Source organism: Herpailurus yagouaroundi, unplaced genomic scaffold (genome assembly GCF_014898765.1).
Source record: "Herpailurus yagouaroundi ecotype Mexico unplaced genomic scaffold, PumYag 195, whole genome shotgun sequence".
NCBI lineage: Eukaryota > Metazoa > Chordata > Mammalia > Carnivora > Felidae > Herpailurus > Herpailurus yagouaroundi.
In genome coordinates this window covers 8,933,511-8,954,630 of record NW_024412426.1, presented here as the reverse complement: position 1 = coordinate 8,954,630, position 21,120 = coordinate 8,933,511, and the positions used below count along the sequence as shown (strand labels likewise).

Sequence of the window (21,120 nt, the reverse complement as noted above, 5' to 3'; positions counted from 1 at the left end):
TTGAAGTCTCCTACTATTATGGTATTACTATCGATGAGTTTCTTTTTGTTTTTGATTAATTGATTTATATATTTGGGTGCTGCTACATTTGGTGCATGAATGTTTATAATTGTTAGGTCTTCTTGGTGGATAGACCCCTTGATTATGATATAATGCCCTTCTGCATCTCTTGATACAGTCTTTATTTTAAAGTCTAAATTGTCTGATATAAGTATGGCTACTCCGGCTTTCTTTTGTTGACCATTAGCACGATAGATGGTTCCCCATCCCCTTATTTTCAATCTGAAGGTGTCTTTAGGTCTAAAGTGGGTCTCTTGTAAACAGCATATAGATGTATCTTGTTTTCTTATCCATTCAGTTACCCTATGTCTTTTGATTGGAGCATTGGATCCATTGACATTTAGAGTGAGTACTGAAAGATATGAATTTATTGCCATTATGATGCTTGTAGAGTTGGAGTTTCTGGTGGTGTTCTCTGGTCCTTTCTAATCTTTGTTGCTTTTGATATATATATCGTTTATAATATATAACTTATATATATATTTATATAATATATATATTATATATATATATTTTTTTTTCCATCTTTTCTCCCCTCAGAGAGTCCCCCTTAAAATTTCTTGCAGGGCTGGTTTAGTGGTCACAAACTCCTTTAATTTTTGTTTGTCTGGGAAGCTTTTTATTTCTCCTTCTATTTTGAATGACAGCCTTGCTGGGTAAAGAATTCTTGGCTGCATGTTTTTCTGATTCAGCACCCTGAATATATCCTGCCACTCCTTTCTGGCCTGCCAAGTTTCTGTGGATAGGACTGCTGCAAACCTGATCTGTCTTCCCTTGTAGGTTAGGGACTTTTTTTTCCCTTGCTGCTTTCATGATTCTCTCCTTGCCTGAGTATTTTGTGAACTTGACTATGATATGCCTTGTTGACGGTTGGTTTTTGTTGAATCAAATGGGGTCCTCTGTGCTTCTTGGATTTTGATGTCTGTGTCTTTCCCAGGTTAGGAAAGTTTTGTGCTATGATTTGCTCATATAACCCTTCTACCCCTATTTATCTCTCTTCCTCTTATGGGACTCCTATGATTCTGATGTTCTTCCTTTTTAATGAGTCACTGATTTCTCTAATTCTTAAATTGTACTCTTTTGCCTTAATCTCCCTCTTTTTCTCTGCTTCGTTATTCTCTATAAGTTTGTCCTCTGTATCACTGATTCTCTGTTCTGCCTCATCCATCCTTGCCGCTGCTGCATCCATCCGTGATTGCAGCTCAGTTATGGCATTTTAAATTTTATTCTTTTTTACTTCTTTTATCTCTGCAGAAAGGGATTCTAATCTATTTTTGACTCCAGCTAGTATTCTTATTATCGTGGTTCTAAATTCTGGTTCAGACATCTTGCTGTATCTGTGTTGGTTAAATCCCTGGCTGTCGTTTCTTCGTGCTCTTTCTTTTGGGGTGAATTCCTTCATTTTGTCATTTTGAAGGGAGAAAAGGAATTAATGAGGCAGAAAAATTAAAATTAAAAAAATATTAAAATTAAAAAATTAAACACACACACACACACACAAATCGAATAAATGATGCTAAATCCTAGGTGTGTTTTGGTCTGGGCATTGAAAGTGGTTTGACAGATTAGAGAAAAAAGGGGGGGAAGAAAAGAAAGAAAAAAGGAAATCATTTGAGAATTTGAAAAAATGAATACACTGAAGCAGACTAAAATGAGATGATGGGAGTAAAATAGAATTTCAAAAAATATACACAAAAGTAAGGAATATAGTAGAAAACAATTAAAGAAAAATATCTTTAATAAAAATTAAAAATAAAAATGAATTTTTTCTCTTTATGTATTCAAGAAAAAAATGAAAAAGAGAAAAAAGAAAAAGAAAAAAGAAAAAAAGGAAATCGTTTGAAAATTTTATTTTATTTATTTATTTATTTTATTTTTTTATTTAAAAAAATTTTTTTTTTTCAACGTTTTTATTTTTATTTTGGGGACAGAGAGAGACAGAGCATGAATGGGGGAGGAGCAGAGAGAGAGGGAGACACAGAATCGGAAACAGGCTCCAGGCTCTGAGCCATCAGCCCAGAGCCCGATGCGGGGCTCGAACTCACGGACCGCGAGATCATGACCTGGCTGAAGTCGGACGCCCAACCGACTGCGCCACCCAGGCACTTTTAAAAAGTGAATACACTGTAGTAGACTAAAATAAAATGATGGAAGTAAAATAGAATTTGAAAAAATTTACATGAAAGCAAAAAAAAAACTAAAAAAGTAAAGAAAAATGTTTTAATAGTTGAAAGTAAAAGTGAAGTTTTTCTCTTTCTGCATTCAAGAAAAAGAAAAGAAACAAAAAAGAGAGAAAAAGAAAAAAAGGAAATCATTTGAAAATTTGAAAAGGGGAATACACTGAAGTAGGCTAAAATAAAATGATGGAAGTAAAATAGAATTTTAAAAAATTTACACAAAAGTAAAGAATATAGTAATATAAATTAAAGAAAATATTTTTAATAAAAATTGAAAATAAAAATGAATTTTTTCTCCTTCTGTATTCAAGAAAAAGAAAAGAAGTGTAAAAGGAAAAAAAGAAAGAAAATTGAATAGATGGACCTGCTAACAGATTGAAGTAGGACTGAAATTACTTCATTTTCCCCTAGAAGTCAGACTATGAAGCGCTTTTTGGTCCATAAACTAAGCAGGCGGTGAGACTTGTGTTTTTGAAGATCGAGGTTGGCCCAGTTGGGCGGGGCTCACAGTAACAGCTCAGCTCCCCACTAGATGGCACTACTAGCCTACTGGGGTGGATCATTGTGGCACTCGTAAGTGCATATGCACCTGTGCAGGAGTGGTGAAAATGGCACCAGCCAGTTACCCAGGCTGTTCTCCCGAATCAGCAGTCACGCACCCGTCCTCGGTCTTCAGCTCTCGTCCACTCCCCGCTTCTTCACTCTCCGTGACCAGGCCCCAGGCAGCACCTCTCTTCCGAGTTCTGTCTCAGATGTGGCTGTTTTCCCCGGCCCCTTACTTCTGAAGGACTGCGGCTTTGACCCGTCCCGCCCCTCTGCGGGAGGGTCTCACGGAGCAATGGCCAAATGCTGGCTGCACCCAGGAACGCTTGCTGGACCCTGCTGCTGTTGCTGCCTCAAGACTGCGGCCGGGTGCCACCCGCCCCAGAAAACGTTCACAAGATAGTGTAGCAGCAGCGTTTCAGGGATTATGGAAAATCACAACACACATCTGGTATCAGAGTTCACTCTTAATGACCTTGTTCCAGCACCAGTGAACGTGGCCATTTTCTGGGGTCTGCTGGGACCAGGTGGCTTCAACAGTCTCTACCAAATGTCCTTCCAGCAGTGGAACCGCTTTTCCCCGTGTGGCCTGAGAACCTCCCGGACGCCACTCTGCTTCTGGGGATTTGCCCTTCCCACCAGAGCACCGCCAGGTATCGAGCTGCAGACTTTGTGCTCCCCTTGTTTACAGTCTTATTGGAATTTAAACCCTCTCCTTTCTTCTTTCTCCCTTTTTAGCTTAGTCCCTGCGGCTGTTTCCAATTTTCCACTTTCTCTCCAGTTGCTTTTGGGGAGGGGCGCTTTTCCCGTATTCTCCCCTGCCCCCAGTCTCTGTCCTCTCTCCGCTCGCAAAAACACCTCCCTTCCTGCTCCTTTTCGTTCCCCAAGTTCACCTCTCCGCACCGTTTACCTGCTGAATTCTGTGGTTCAGGTTGTGCAGATTGTTGTGTTAATCCTCCAATCAGTTTTCTAGGTGTGTAGGATGGTTTAGTGTTGGTCTGGCTGTATTTCATGGATGCGAGACACACAAAACAATGAAACCCTTTTGATTACCTTTTTTGGGGGAATACTGCAATTCCTAATCCATGGAGAAAAATGAACTAAAACATGGTCTTCCCTAGTAAGTGGAGAAATCTCTAATTCTGTAGCATCTACAACACAGTCCTAGGAAAGTAGTGTTGTTATCCCCACTTTTCAGATAAGAAAACAAAGTTGTGGAAAGCATAAGCAATGTATCCAAGCTTCCCTAGCTAGTAAGCATAGAAGCAGAACATCTGTTCAGATCTGCCTAGCTGTACTGCCTCCACCTCAAAGTGGGGGCAGAGTGTGGAACTAAGGCCAAACCCAGCTTCCTCCCTTGGCTCACTGGGAAGTTAGTGCTCCTTCTGCTATAAATACTGTCTCTTTGCCTAAACCCCATTTGTTCCCACTGCCCTGCCCTCAGCCTTCTGCAGTTGGCAGCTCCCCATTTCTCCTTTTCACTCTCACCTTTGAATTCCTGTCTTTAAGGACCAAGGGGGCCAATGAGGGAGAGGAGTTGAATGAGAGGGTAATGTAGATGCATATGTGAGGCAACTGAAGCCCCTATTTGGTCCTCCTCAATTCACGTTCCTGAAAGGAAAGTGGTAGGAAATAAATACATAGATACCTATTTTTTCCATTTTGAGACTGCAAAAGGTGTATCCTAAAAAAAGGGACTTTAGGCATCAATGGAGGGGGATAGTTGGGAGAGGCACCTCCCTGATACTTCTGCAATCATAAGACGTACATCTGGAAACATATGTTTAATAATTCTCCATCAGCCTGGGATTTGTATAACTCTAAACAGACAACACAGAAATGCAGTCGGTATGCATCTATCTTCCCCCATATAATTAGGTCCACAATCATAACGCCTGGATGTCTGCATATGTGTGTGTGAGCCACTTGTATTAGTTTCCTCTGGCTATGTAACAAAGTACCATAACCTAAGTATCTCACAACAACAGAAATTTATTTTCTCAGTGTTTTGGAAGCCAGAAGTCTGCAATCAGTATCACTGGGCTAAAATCAAGATGTGGGCAGGGCCAAGCTCCCTCCAGAAGCTCTAGGGGAGACTCGGTTCCTTCTCTCTTCCGGCTTCTGGTGGCTGCCAGCATCCCTTGTCTTGTGGCTGTATCATTCCAGTCTCTTGTCTCCATGTTCATACTGTCTTCTTTTCTGTCTGTGTCAAATCTCTCTGTGCCTGTCTCCTGTAAGGACACTATGATGGCATTTAGAGTTCACCCACACAATCCAGGAAATCTCTCCATCTCAAAATCCTTTATTGCATCTGCCAACCCACCTGCCCCCTTTTTTTAAGAGGTAACATTTACAGGTTCCAAGGATTAGCATCTGCAAGTACTATCTCCAGACACTGCTGGTGGCTGTTGTTCAGTTTACCATACTACTGCGAAACAAATAGTATCCGGACCCTCTTGCAACCATGAATATTAAATAATAATCACTTATGTCACTTCAGGTAGCTGAAAGCACAGTGGAAATAGAATTCATCCTGTCACTTAAGCAAAGAAATTTTGGAACTGCACTGGACCTTAGAAATCACTATTTTGCAAGCGAGGAAGCTGGAAATTGCACAGCCCCTAATGGCAGCCCAGAGCTCTTTCCATTCTACTAGATCTTCTTTTTCATTTTTATGTGATTTGATTTCTATCTGTTACACTTGCTAAAGATCATCACTTTAATGGGATCTATTAATTTCAGAAATTATGGTAGACTTAAATAATGCTTAGAACAGATATTGCAATGGAAATGTTTATATTTTCTTTTTATCCTGATAAAATGGCTTTAAGAGTACATTCAAAATTCTCAACTCAGAGCCATTTCTGTCTTCTAAGCCGTTCATAATTCCCCTTTCCATTTCAATGAAACTATTTCCCTATGCTTTCAAGTTGTTCCATCACCATATTGCTTATTTTAGCTTGTTTTCTACCATCACCAGTTATTAACTGCATAAAGATGTAAAGCAAAAACAAGTTTGCAATTTTAGCATGCAAGTTTCATCAAAATTTCAAAAAATCTTAAAACATACATCCTGCAAAAGAAGTTAATGCCAATACAATCATAAATGTAAAAGAAGACATTCATTAGAGGTATATTAAAGATGGTGCTTTCATAATGATACATCAGTTCTGAGAGAATTCATAAAGAACAAAAGACAACGATGAAATCAGAGTGAATGAAGCTGAAAGTCACTCCATAAATTTTGTAAAGTAGTTCTGAACCTTTTCTTGAATTACAGGCTCCTTGAGAATCCAATAAGATATGAATCCTATCAAAATAATCCACATCACTGATGTTTTCCTTTGGACTTCAGGAGACCATAGACTTTGTAAAGCCCAACAATTGGCTTGGCTTGAATTTAAGAATCTGTATTAGATTGATTCCATTTCCAAATGTGTGTCCAGCACCCTAACCCAGGAGCTTAAGTCAGTTACAATAGGAAAGGACCATAACAGACTTACAAAGTAAGCTCAACCAAACATTCTCTTTTTGATGATTTTTAAAAAGGAAAAAAAAACCAGAAGATGACTAAGACAACACATACTCCTAAGGGGTGAGTGGATTTCTTAAAATACATAAGTGAATTCACTACTTACTCATATGGGAAGTTCACTACTAATATGGGTCATATTCTCTCTCAAAAGGGAACATTACTCCTGGAATACATAAAATTTGTACCTGTAGTTTGAAGTTCATCCAAATAAATACTGTCAACAATTTTAAGAAAATATTTTATTTTGGAAAAAAAATGCAACAATTAATGGCAAAAATAAACCAAATTACCAAGATACTCAAGGAAAGAGACTACATTTGCATCCCAAACAGCATGCAAACAGCAGAGAGATTACTATAATGGAAAACTCCAGTTAAAGACTAGTCCTGAAAGTACCAAGCAAGACACCAAATTATGAAAAGGGCCAGGCTTCTTGATAAGGAGTCTGCTAACTGTAAAAACTCAATTCTCAGTCATTAATAACAGTGTTCTCTGCACCTGAAAATACCTACTTTACTCCTGCTAGAAATGACCATAGCATTTCCAAGGGGAAAATAAACCGCATTCTTAGATTTATTTTGAGCCATCCATGAAGGGACAGAGTCTGGGAAAAAAAATCTGGCCTAAGTTAGTGACCATATTAGAAACCTTGATTTAGTTAATAGATCTTAATGGAGATAAAAACAAAAGGTGATAATAAACTTATCTGTCCCTGACACCAGGATTCCTCCACCTTGGGAAGCTGTTCCTGCCTCCTCAGAGCACTGACTCAGTGAAAGAATGGCCACAACAAGCACAGGAATATGGTTTCTCTCCACTAGGAATCTGCTGATGGGGCCGAAGGTATGCCAGCCTTGTGAAGGTCCCTCCACACTCATCACAGTAGAGGGAGTGCTCTCCAGAGTGTGTTTGCTGGTGTCTTTTTTTTTTTTTAATGTTTATTCATTGATTTGGGGAGAGAGAGAGGGAGAGAGAGAGAGAGAGGGAGAGAGAGAATCCCAAGCAGACTCCACACTGTCGGTGCAGAGCCTGATGTGGGGCTTGATCTCAACTGTCAGATTATGACCTGAACCAAAATCAAGAGTTGGACACTTAACTGACTGAGCTGCCCAGGTGCTCCTGTTGGTGACTTTTTAACCTGACCAAATGAACAAAGGCCATTCTTGGCACTTGTATGGCTTGACCTGTCGATGGATCATGTTTGGATAGAGGGTTTAGATATGTTTAGATAGAGGGTTTGGTTTGCAAAATCACTGCAACAAACAGGACAAATGTATAATTTGGAGTCCTCTTTTCCTGTATTTCACCCATCTGAACTGTGATGGTTCTGATGCAGTGTAGCAGGACTTTTTCAAGACACCATTTCCCACGGCAATATTAGCACACGCCATGTTGTGTACATTACACCATTGCCTCCACACATCTGTGAAGATGAAACCTTTATCACATTCAGGGCACTTATAGGCTGGTCCCTAGAATGAATCAACTTGTGCAGGTGTAGGTTGGCAGCCCGCGAGAGTTCCTGGCTCCAAGAGGGGGCAGCAATAGGAATGTTCCACTACATGATTCTTTATGTGCTCCCAAAGTCCTGAAAAGATTTCCTGCAGTTCTTATGTTGCTAAGAGCAATATTTTCCAGAGATTGGTTCTAGGTTTTCATCAGATGAATCAATATGGATAATATTTTCATCATCCTCCACAGGATTTTCTGAAGTTCTTCCGAGTGCCCAGAGGATGGTGGTTCTAAGTCCCCATGCTATAAGTCAGACTGGGAACCACAAGTGACAGAGGCTCCTACAGTGGTTTCCCTTTTGTGAGTGGTAGTCAGTTTCATCAGTTTCCTGAGTTCCACCGGAAGCACTTGCCTACCTGAGGGATCCGCAGAGAGACAGCCAATCTTGGAAAGTGGCAAAGACTCTGCTTGAACTTCCAGATGGAGGCTGGATTTCTGGTGCATCTTCTGCTGGCTCAGGAGGTATTCCTCTGAATATGATTTCTCTGTGTCCTGGGCATCTCTTAACTGCCATGCTACCTCCATACCCATCCTGGGGCCACTGGGCAGCTATTCTTGGCTTTTTATTGAAGTTCTGGTCCTCTGGTCTTACATACTTTCTGAACAGATTTGATACAGCTTCATTTTATCTTTTAAAAATTCTAAGGCAGGGGCGCCTGGGTGGCGCAGTCGGTTGAGCGTCCGACTTCAGCCAGGTCACGATCTCGCGGTCCGTGAGTTCGAGCCCCGCGTCGGGCTCTGGGCTGATGGCTCGGAGCCTGGAGCCTGTTTCCGATTCTGTGTCTCCCTCTCTCTCCGCCCCTCCCCCGTTCATGCTCTGTCTCTCTCTGTCCCAAAAATAAATAAAAAACGTTGAAAAAAATTAAAAAAAAATTCTAAGGCAAAAAAGGATAACTTTTATTCACAGAAATAGTTAAAATTTACTCTTGGAACTATAAAATTATTTCTGTTTTTCTAAACAGTTAAATAGTTTCTAATTCTACAAAGAATTAGAAAAATGATTGCCTGACTCTCAGTCAAGATGGTTCTGTGAATTTACAATTTAACCACCACTCCCAAAATACACGGCAATGCAATGATAAATAAAATATAAGAAAGGAAGAACAATTAAAATACAGCTGTGCTCAGAAGCTAGATTAAAATCCTCATGGACCATAACTGAATAGAAACAATGCAGTAATTGGGGCTAATAATGTACACCTGTTGGGTTCTGGGTCAGAGAATTGGCTGATGTGGCTGGGAGTCTAATTCTCAACTTATGTGTAAGTGAAGTAAATAGTGGAGCCGGGCTGGAAGAAAATGTGATCCCAACCTGTGAGATGGCTTATCTAAAGCTTCGTACCTAGAATAGCAGATAGAACCAGATACAGCCTCTCAACAAGGATGTAGTCAAGATAGAAATAAATAAATAATATAGAAAACAAATGACTAAAGAATCACAACCAGAAGCTGGTCCTTTGAATACACTAATCAAAAAGAGAAAACACTAGTAACTGATAAAGAGAAAAGGAGGGAGAACACAAAAATACTAGAAATTAAAAGGACAAAATTGTATTTACAGTAGAAAACTTGAAAGCTAGAATAGAATAAGCGTTTCAATAAATTAAATTTGCCCACAAGTTTAAAAACTTAAATGAAATGGAAAACTTTCCATAAGACTATATATACATCATCAAAGTGGCATCAAAAAGCTAAAAATTTAAATAAGGCAATAACCAGTAAAAAAAAAAATCTATTGTTGAAAATCTTCTTTTCCTCTAAACCTAAAAAAACCAAAAAACAAAAAACCACAAACCTTAGGCTTATGTGGTTTTAAACTAAATTCACTGATGGGCATTAAGGAGGGCACTTGTTGGGATGAGCACTGGGTGTTGTATGCAAGCGATGAATCACGGGAATCTACCCCCAAAACCAAGAGCACACTGTATACACTGTATGTTAGCCAGCTTGACAATAAATTATATTTTAAAAAATTTAAAAATAAACGAAATTCACTGAATCTTCAAAGAACACAATCCTTTTCTAATATAAGCCACCCTAGAGAAGAACAAAGAGAGAAGGGAACTTTATAACAAGACTGGATTAGGACAACAAAAAGAAAATTATGGCCATATCTCACTTATAAATGTAAATACAAAAATCCTAAGGAAATATTAGCATATCAAATCCAGCATGAAAAATGAAAATCCAAAAGTCAACAAATGAACAAACAAAACCAAATACATCATGCAAGTGGCATGACTTCATTATTTTTTATGGCTGAAAATATTTCATTATATCTATCTATCTATCTATCTATCTATCTATCTATCTATCTTCTTTATCCATTCATCAGTTGATGGACACCTGAGATGCTTCTGTACCATGGCTATTGTAAATAATGCTGCTATATACATAGGGGTCAACTTATCCCTTTGAATGAGTGTTTTTGTATTCTCTAGGTAAATGCCAAATAGTGCAATTGCTAGGTCACAGGGTAGTTCTATTTCTAGCTTTTTGAGGAATCTCCACACTGTTTTCCAGAATGACTGCACCCGTTTGCATTTCCACCAATAGTTCATGTAGTTTCCTTTTTCTCCACATCCTCGCCAACACCTGTTGTTTCTTGTGTTTTTGATTTTAGCCATTCTGACAGGTATTAGGTGGTATCTCATTGTAGTTTTGATTTGTATTTCCCTGATGATGCACTTGTTGTGACCAGCTCAGAGTGTTGAATGGAAGTGTGACATCACTATATTGTGCACCCGAAACTAGTATAACACTGTATGTTAACTAACTGGAATTAAAATAAAACTTAAAAAAAAACACAACAAAATCACACACGCACACACACAGAAACCAAACCCAAAAAATAAAAAAACACATCATGACCGAGAAGGGCTTAACCCACCCCTCCCCCAAAAAAGATGTTGTAACATCAAGACATTTTATTGAAGTAATTAGCCACATTAACTGATTAAACTGAAAGAAATGTAGGATCATCTTTTTTTTTTAATTTTTTTTTTCAACGTTTATTTATTTTTGCGACAGAGAGAGACAGAACATGAACGGGGGAGGGGCAGAGAGAGAGAGGGAGACACAGAATCAGAAACAGGCTCCAGGCTCCGAGCCATCAGCCCAGAGCCTGACGCGGGGCTCAAACTCACGGACCGCGAGATCGTGACCTGGCTGAAGTCGGACGCTTAACCGACTGCGCCACCCAGGCGCCCCTGTAGGATCATCTTAACAGATATGATGGAAAGCATATTCAATAAAATACACTAGAAATTCATGATAGAAGCTCTTAGAAACTATGAAGTAAAAAGATACTTTGAAATTCCTTGAAAATAGCTTAAGACAAGGACCAAAGTACTAAGTGCTTTGTTTGGGAGATGACCCCAGGAAGCAGCGGTGAGGTTTCAGGAGAATGCCACAAGCAAGGAAAGTAAGTCAATATAAGGGTGTGTTTTAAAGACTGCTGTTATAAGCAGCAAGGTCTCAATATTTATATCACTGAGGCCCCGAGGAGCATGAAAGGAGTGGTCCATCAGACAAAGGAAAGGCTAGGAGCTGGGGCATCTATCTATGAGCTCCCATTCACAATTGACTGAGGGGCGACCCCAGGAGCATTAACACTCCTAGCCCAGCACTTCTAGAATGTACAGCCCACAAGGACTGAGTGGGCTCCTGTGGTTTCTGGAAAGGCCCGCAGAGAGGCCATAAAGGGGAAAAAAGTCACCAGAGACACACGGCATACACTTGAAGTAAGATGCTGTTAGAATAAGTCAACTATGTTCATTATAGATGCAGCTAAAATTAGAGATGGAGGGGATGTGATACTAGACCAAAAATGTCTGCTACAGCTACCTAACAAAAACCTACAACTGACATCACAATGGTGAAACTCTCTAAAGTCAGGAACAAGACAAGGAGGCCTCTTCCTATGACTACTACTATTTAACACTGTACTTAGGACCTATCTGATCCTGTCAAAGAAAAAGAAAAAAAGAAGTGCAAAAATTTGAAAAGAAGGGACAAATTGTCTTTATTTGTAGATGATATATCTCTCTACAAAAAAGTCTAAAAAATTGACAAACCATTGGAACTAAACACAAGATTAACCTATAAAAATCGATAATTTTTTTTTAAAATGCTTATTTATGTTAGAGACAGAGTGTGTGTGAATGAGTGGGGGAGGGGCAGAGAAAAAGGGAGACAGAAAATTCAAAATGGGATCTGCACTGAGAGCAGAGAGCCCAAAGGAGGGGTTTGAATTCATAAACCGTGAGATCATAACCTGAGCTGAATTTGGACACTTACCCAGTTGCACCACTCAGGTGCCTCCAAAATCAATAGATTTTTATACACCAGCAATAATCAATTTAAAATGTAACAAAAAATAGGTAACATTCACATTAGCAATAAAACCACTGCGATCTCTGGGAATAAAAGCCAATAAAAGCTTAGCAGGACTCATGGGGAAAATTACAACATGTTATCAAACAACATAATGTAGAACCTGACTGAAAACAAGATATATCAGATTCATGTTCATAGTTGGAAGAACTCAATATCATAAAGATTAAATTATCTGTAACTTAATTCACAAAGTCAATGGGTTCCCAGTTAAAACCCCAATATGAATGTTATGGACTTTAAAGGCCCACAAACAATCAAAATAATTTTGGGGGGGTGGACAAAAAAACAGAAAGGGCAGCCTAACTAGTTAGTAAGACGTGATACAATAAGTAATTTTGGAGTAATAAAGTCATTATATATTTATTATATTATATTATATTGTATTATATTTAACATAAATGTTAATAGAATGTTAAAAACTATAAGAAGTAACCATAAGAGATCTTTACAGCATAGGAGAGAATTTATTTTAACAAGACACCAAAGGAATCGTAAAGGAAAACATGGTAGAATTAGACTACATTAAAATTTTAAAGATCTGCAAAGCAAAGCATAACTAAATATAAAAGACAAGTGACAGTTTGGAAGGACATCTATGACACATTTCTCTCAAATAACATCTGAATCAAAGAAAAATAGACAAAAGATTATGAAAAACCAATTCTAAAAGAAGAAACTCAAATGGCCAGTAAACATAGGAAAAGATGCTCAGTGTCATGATCCATCAAGAAAATGCAAAATAAAACGCAATTCCATTTCATGTCCATTAGATAGGAAAACTTAAAAGAATTGACAATGTCCTGATGTGATTCACTGAGGACACAGCTTCACTTATGTCATATTCTCACCAAAAATGTATAACCGAATCTCACATGCACAAACCATTAGGCAAATCTAAATTTAGAACAGGAAACAAAATAACTGGCCTATACTCTTCAAATTCGTCAATGTCATGAAAAAGAAAAAAAAGTCTCAGAAGCTTTTTCAGAGTAAAGGAGACTTAGACAAGACAACTAAGTTCAACACGTGTCCTGGATCAGGAAAAATTGCTCGAAAGGATTTGATGGGAAAACTGGTGAAATTTTATAATTCTATACCAATGTTAAGTTTCCTGAATTTGATAATTGTATCATGGTTACAAAGAAAATGCCTTTGTTTTGGGGAGTTACATATGGGAATACTTAAGACTGACAAGTCATAATATCTACAATATTCAAACGGTTCAGGAAAAAAATATGTAAATAAAATACAAATATATACGAAGGAAAGGAAAGGAAAGAGAAAAGCAGAGAAGGATGGAGAAAGAAAGCAAATGTAGCAAAAGTATTAATAGTTGGTGAATCTATGTGGAATTTACATAGGAGGTCGTTAAACCATCCTAGCAACTTATCTGCTGGTTTGAAATCTTATCAAAATAAAATGTTTGAAACATATGTTTATATCAAGTGTTAGTAAGGATGTAGGAAAATGGAAATTTTCATATTCTGAAGACATGCAAATTAGTATAGTTGTTTGGATACTACTACTACCAATAATAATGTGGCATTATATTGATATATGATAATATAATATGATGATAATATGATAGTAGTGTAAGTAAACTGTACATATCTATATCCTATAATCTAGCAATTCAAATGGAATGTGGGAAGAAAATAATAGAAGTTTGTATTTATTCATTTCATCTTGTAAGAAAAATTTTACATTTGATAATGGATGTTATATATTCGTGTAATAGAGCATTTATATAATTTATAAACAATATAGAAATACTGGGGTTAGGCAGTTAAGTTCTTATTGGTAAGGCAGTCTGGTCAGCAAAGTGGGAGACCACTGCATTCAAGAAATTCTAACATAAATGAGGATATATATGCATATACACACACACATATATATACATACATATGTTTATATACACATGTATATATACACATATATATGTGTGTGTGTGTATATACATATATATGTGTATATGTATGAATATTGGGGCACCTGGGTGGCTCAGTTGGTTGAGTGTCTGACTGTTGATTTCTGCTCAGGTCATGAGCCCAGGGTCATGGGATTCAGCCCCAGGTTGGGCTCTGCACTGAGCGTAGAGCCTGCTTTAGATTTTCTTTCTCTCTCTCTGCCCCTCTTCCCTGCTCTCACTCTCTCTAAATAAAAACAAAACAACTATATTTTTTAAAAAGGAATATTAACTGCTACATGATTTGTAATAGCAAAAATATGGAAACATCCTAAATACCCATCAGTAAGAAAAAAGATAGATGAATTGTGTTTAATAATATGATGGGATACTAAATAGCAGATAAAAATAAATGAAATAGGGGTGCCTGGGTGGCGCAGTCGGTTAAGCGTCCGACTTCAGCCAGGTCACGATCTCGCGGTCCGTGAGTTCGAGCCCCGCGTCGGGCTCTGGGCTGATGGCTCAGAGCCTGGAGCCTGTTTCCGATTCTGCGTCTCCCTCTCTCTCTGCCCCTCCCCCGTTCATGCTCTGTCTCTCTCTGTCCCAAAAATAAATAAATGTTGAAAAAAAAATAAATAAAATAAATAAATAAATGAAATAGAGTTTTAAATATTAACATGGGTAAGTTTAGAAAATGTTGGGTGAAAATAGCAAGTTGCAGAGCAATAAGGAAGTAACACTGTAAACACTATGTACTGTTGGTAGGTATTTAAATCTATCCTTGGAAAACAAAAGCACTGACCAGACAACAAACTCAGGGTAGTGCTTACCTCTGGGGAGGAATAAAGAGTAGAGGACATCAGCATCAGAAAAGAGATTATATGGAGTTAAAATTTAATTTGTAAAGTTTTATTTCTTTATCTCCCACCCCCCCATAGAGATAAATAAATCTAAAGAAAATATTACTGTTAATATTGGTTAATTCTGTGTGGCAGATACATAGGTGTTTGGTCTATTATTTAAAGTTTTCTGTATCTTTTGTATTTTCAAAGAAGCAAAACAAACCTGAAGTTTTTAATTTTTCTGGTGGATTACAATTCTCATACATGAAGATTTTGACAGATGAGACTCATTTCTTCAACTCATGCCAAAGCAACTCTAAATTGGAGCCCCTTAAATGAAATACTTCTCAATGGAAAACTCATGTTTCCTATTTTCATAATATATGCTCTTAATTTTATGGAAATGCCAGTATGGTAAGGAGCATGTAGAACTACAAGTGATGTCTTCTTGAACCCAAATATTCTGCAGTGATAAGTCATCGGTTATTATCTTGATTTATGCAGAGATAAAACTGAAGATTCTCTCAAAGTTTAAAAAGTATTTTAACAACACAAAATTTGCATATTGCTGAGTTACATACGTTAAAGTCCATTACAACTTCTACATAAAATTACCAAGTTCTTGCTAATGGCTCCCTTAGTTTAATATTTTAAGTTGTGTCTAGATAATAAAAGAACTTTAATTATTCAGGAACTTACTGATTCAGATTTCTCTAACATTTGGCTTCCTAATGGCATTTTTGTTTGGCACTTTGTATGCTACTTCACCTTCACTAGAGAGAAAGATGATAAAGCTTAAAATTGGTCTTAAATTTTACTATTTGTCTGGGTCATTAGTTATATTTGAGAAAAAAACTGGCACTATTGATTTAAATTTTTTTATTTTTAAAATCTTTTTTAACGTTTATTTATTATTAAGAGACAGAGACAGACAAAGCATGAGCATGGGAGGGGCAGAGAGAGGAGGAGACACAGAATCCGAAGCAGGGTCCAGGCTCTGAGCTGTCAGCACAGAGCCCGATGCGGGGCTCAAACCCACCAGCGAGATCATGACCTGAGCCAAAGTCAGATGCCTAACTGACTGAGCCACCCAGGCGCCCCTAGCACTATTGATTTAAAAGGCACTTGAGGTTACCCCCCAAATTTAATTGTAGGAACTTCCTGTGGCCTTCATCTGCATTAATAACAAGGAGATAGCTACCAAATTATTACTGCCAAAAAGTCTGTAGGAAAAAGTGTCCAAGGTCTACCCAATGATCCACTTATTTTAAGCAGTAATTTTGGCAGTCTCTAAAAGCTAGAGTGTAGAGAGTAAGGCATTAAGAATTTCTGTCTGAAGGAGTTGCTTAGGTTCTCCTTTTACCATATTTTTAATGCATGCTGGATCTGTAGTGTTGTCTCTTTTTTCATCTCTTATACTGGACATTTGTTTTCTCTCTCTCTCTCTTTTTTTTCTTTAAAAACTCTCACTAGTGTCTTCTCAGTTTTACTAGTCCTTAATTTTTTTTGTTTGGTTGATTTGTGTTTTCTCACTAGTTTCTGCTCTTATTTTTGTTATTTTATTTCCTCTACTTTTCTTGTATTTTCTAGTCCTTTTCTAATTTCTCTAGATGAATAGAATGCTTGCTCACTAATATTCAGTCTTTCTTTCTTTCTAGTCCTTTTCTAATTTCTCTAGATGAATGGAATGCTTTCTCATTTAATATTTGGTCTTTCTTCTTTTCTACTATATGCCTTTAAGGCTATAAATTGTAAGGATTTCTTTGGCTAAATTGTATAAATTTTGAAATTAACATTTTCATATGGTTCAACTCCAAATATTTTCTCATTCTGTTAGGATTTCTTCTTTGATTATGGGTTATGAGGATATGTAGTAAATTTACAAATATATGAGAATTTTCTGGTTATCTTTTATTACTGATTTATAGCTTAACTATATTGGGGTCAATAATGTATTCTATCTAGTCTGTATAATTTCATTCATTTGAACTTTGATGAGAATTGCTTTGTTGGTCCAGCTTGTAGTCAATTTTTGTAGATATTTTATGTGTGCTTGAAAAGAAAGTATATTCTTAAGTGCTTGAGTAGAGTGTCCTATATTTATTCATTTGGTCAAATATCTTGAGTATACTTTTCTGGTGTTATATCCTCATTAAGTTTTTGTTTTCTTATTCTATAAATTACTAAAAGAGGTATATATAAAAAGCTCTCACTACAATTATGAACTTGTCTACCTCTCTGTGGTTTTGACCATTTTTACTTTATATATTTTTAGACCACATTATCTTCTCCAGTTAAAATGTGGTGGGGGGATAAAAGAAGAAAAATTGCTGCAAAGGTAACTCCAGTTCTTTTTAATAAATCAGAAATGTTGCTGGAAAAATAATTCACATTGTAGGACATTTTCCTTGATGACATTTATTATAGGTTGTGTTTTGTCTCCCCAAAAGAGATAATGTTGGATTCCTATCCCCTGTACTGCAGAATATAGACTTACTTGGAGATAGGGTCTTTACATAGTCAACCAAATTAAAATGAAGTTATTAGGATGGGTCCTAATCCAATATTATTGCTGTCCTTACAAAAAGGGGAAATTTGGACACAAATTTGTCCTTATAAAAAGGGGAAATCTGAACACAGAGTCATACATGTATAGGGAGAAGGTGGCCGTCTACAAGCCACTGAGAGAGACCCGGAACAGATTCTCTTTTACATTCCTCAGAAGGATGAACCTTGCAGATACTTTGATCATAGATTTCTAGCTTCCAGAACTTTAGGTAAATAAATTTCTGTTATTTAAGTCACTCAATTTGTGGTATTTTCTTATGGTAGCCCTAGCAAACTAATGGGACATTATAACTTACAAGGCAATTTTGTTATTTAAAATGAAAGGTATGATTTAAGCAGAGGATGAAAACCTTTCTTCCCTTAAAAAGGTAAAATGAAGAAACTAATCTTTTATTTAATAGAATATCCTTTTGTAGCTTAGTAGTAAAGTTAATTTTTTTTACCTGATATCAAGAGAGATTTTGGTAGGTCAGTCTTATTGAGCCAAAGAAAACAATTCCCCTGTCCTCAGAATTGCATTTTATGATTTCCTAATTAAGGATGAGAAAGACAATTCTCAAGTTTCCTTCAGGGAAGATCAGTGCAATAAATATAATTAACTCTAACAGGTTTAATAATAAGCCACCAAATCTCATGAGCGTAATAGATTCAACCAGGGAATTATTGTAATATAGACTCAGTGGAATAATCACAAATTCAACTTAGGAACATCATGAATTACAAATATAGTGCAGGTATATTAAACTTTCCTGAAATTCAAAGTTTAAAGTTTAATTTTCTTAACAGAGATCTTAAGCCATGTTATTTTTGACGTTATTTATTATTGAAAAGAGAGGGGTGTGATAATGTATGCCCTTGGCTGTCCTAAGATAATATCAGCAAGGATAACAATGTCTTCCTACAAGCTCTTTATAGTACCCTGCTAGAGAGGACATATGAAACTGAATAAAGCATAGAATATGAATATGGCCCAAGAGAGAACTTCTTAAAGGCCACTTGTAGAATTTTGCCATCACATACACAAGTTTTCTTGTTAGCAATGTGGTGGTCTCTCTAATTCTCAAAAGCACCCTGCTCTGATATTGTGAGTATTTTGAGGCTCTTGTCTCATATGTTCAGATCAGTGCCTGGGATATACATTGATGGATATTCAACTGATAAATGAGATAAACAGTGTAATTTCATTCCATCATTATCTGATCTCATAAACCCAGAGCAATATACCTACCATCTGCAAACTCTTGATGATGATACCCAACCTGATATAATAGGTATGTAGATAATTGGCTAGATCAATGAAATATGATTTAAAGTACTTAGGTTTAAGTATTTTCAAGTCAAAATTTTAATGAAGGGTCATTCTACTGTTTTTTAGTTTATAGATTTTTAGAAATGAAAGAAAAAACTCTTGGAAGTCATCTTTAATCAACTTAATGAAGGAAACTCATATACATGCTCACCTAATTTCTTCCTAGACATATCAAATGGTTTGAGTGATAGAAATATCACATATTCATTAGATAGTCTATCCTACCATCTGATTGTTCTAGTTATTAGAAATGCTTTCCCTAGAGTGAGCCCCAAATTGGCCTACAGTTATGTCTACTCTTAATTTTGTCTCAAGGAGATATAAGAAATTCATCTTAGAAATGACAACTCTTCAGATATCTAAAGAGAACAATAATGTTTCCACTAAATCTATTTCTAATTATAAAACAAACATACTTCTATATTTCAATAAATGCCAGGGATACAGTTAATTTTCAGTGATGGGGTTGGAGATAAGTAGGGGCTGGAGAGAATAATTTATTATAGTTATAACCTCTAGTAACTTGTGTCTAAGCTAAGCTTCACATGCCAAGTCCAAGGAATATTTCAGCAACAAGGCACACAGAGAGTCAGTTGGGATGAAAGGAAGCTTCAGAGAACATATAGTAAAAAGGTCTTAGATAAGTTGTTTCTTTGTTTTCCCAGATTCTGTTTTTTTATTCTTCTTCATATTATTTTCAAGATTTGAGAAATAGTTGACATATAACTTTGGGTAAGTTTACGGTGTACGATGCGATGATTTGATATATTTATATATTGCCAAATTATTGCCACAATAAGGTTAATTAACCCACCTATTACCTCAAATAGTTACCTTTTTTGGTGTGTGTGGTAAGAACTTTTAACATTTGTTCTCTTAGCAACTTTCAAGCATACAATACAGTATTAACTACATTCACTATGCTATACATTAAATCTCCATTAGATGATTTTATAAATTGTTCATGTTGCCTGTAACCTCGTTCATAATTCTTCTATTTCTGACCTTTTAAATTATAGGTAAGGAAGATCGTTATTAAGTAATTAAGAATAAAATGTGGTGAGATACCTTCATTCAGTCATGAATTCCTTCTCTCTGTGGTAAGCAGGATTTATACATTGCCTATCAATTCCATTCTACCCAAACTTGGTTTTATTAAGAATCCCCTGGATGGGGTGCCTGGGTGGCTCAGTCAGTTGAGCATCCGACTTTGGCTCAGGTCATGATCTCACACTCTGTGAGTTAGAGCCCCACATCGGGCTCTGTGCTGATGGCTCAGAGCCTGGAGCCTACTTCAGATTCTGTGTCTCCCTCTCTCTCTGCCCCTCCCCTGCTCATGCTCTGTCTCTCTCTGTTTCAAAAATAAATAAAAACAGTAAGAAAAAAATTGTTTTAAAAGAATCCCCTGGATAAAAGGATGTATATTAGTTCAATTAATTAATAATTTCTATAAAATAATATTTCAATATTTTAAATTTTGGTGCCTATTCCTGAAAGATAAATACCTTGACAATGATAACTGGAATGATATTTCTATGTGAATTTAATAAGTAGAAATCATTTTTCACTGTTCTAATTTCCATTAATAGCAACCTCTCTTTGTATGCACACAGTATTAATCTCTCAAATCTCCAGATTTTAGGAATGAACTTTTTACATCCATATTATATAATAAAGATATAAACAGACTACTATTCCACTATGTTTATTTTTGCATCGTGGGCATATGTTATCTTAGGCTACTAAGGCCACATAAAGGATGGGGACAGGGAAACAGTAGAAGGAAATTAAGGCCACATTTCAGGTCACATAAAAATAACCCTATATTTGGGACGCCTGGGTGGCTCAATCAGTTTAGTGACCGACTCTTGGTTTTGGCTCAGGTCATGATCCAGAGTCATGGGATAAAACTCCAAGTTGGGCTCCCTGCTGAGTGTGGAGCCTGCCTAAGATTTTTCTCTCTTGGGGTGCCTGGGTGGCTCAGGGGGTTAAGCATCTGACTTCAGCTCAGGTCATGATCTCATGGTTCATGAGTTTGAGCTCTGTGCTCCCTCTCTCTTAAAAATAAGTGAACATTAAAAAAAGAAAAAAGAGAGATTCTCTGGGATGCCTGGATGGCTCAGTTGGTTAAGCATCCGACTTCAGCTCGTGTCATGATCTCGCAGTCCATGAGTTCTAGCCCCACGTCAGGCTCTGTGCTGACAGCTCGGGGCCTGGAGCCTGCTTCGGATTCTGTGTCTCCCTCTCTGCTCCTCACCTGCTCGTGCTCT

General features: G+C 37.1%; 1 long non-coding RNA gene across 1 annotated transcript in view; it reads right to left on the bottom strand.

The window, feature by feature from the left end:
• Positions 1 to 4,752: 4,752 nt before the first annotated feature.
• The window catches only part of LOC121011806 (uncharacterized), a 23,181-nt gene continuing 6,813 nt past the window's right edge, over positions 4,753 to 21,120 (bottom strand). Inside the window, exons 2-3 of the long non-coding RNA XR_005781774.1 lie at positions 8,184 to 8,468; positions 4,753 to 5,011 (exon numbers count right to left, since the gene is read on the bottom strand). This is a non-coding gene — a long non-coding RNA (uncharacterized LOC121011806). The remainder of the gene's footprint in view (positions 5,012 to 8,183; positions 8,469 to 21,120) is intronic.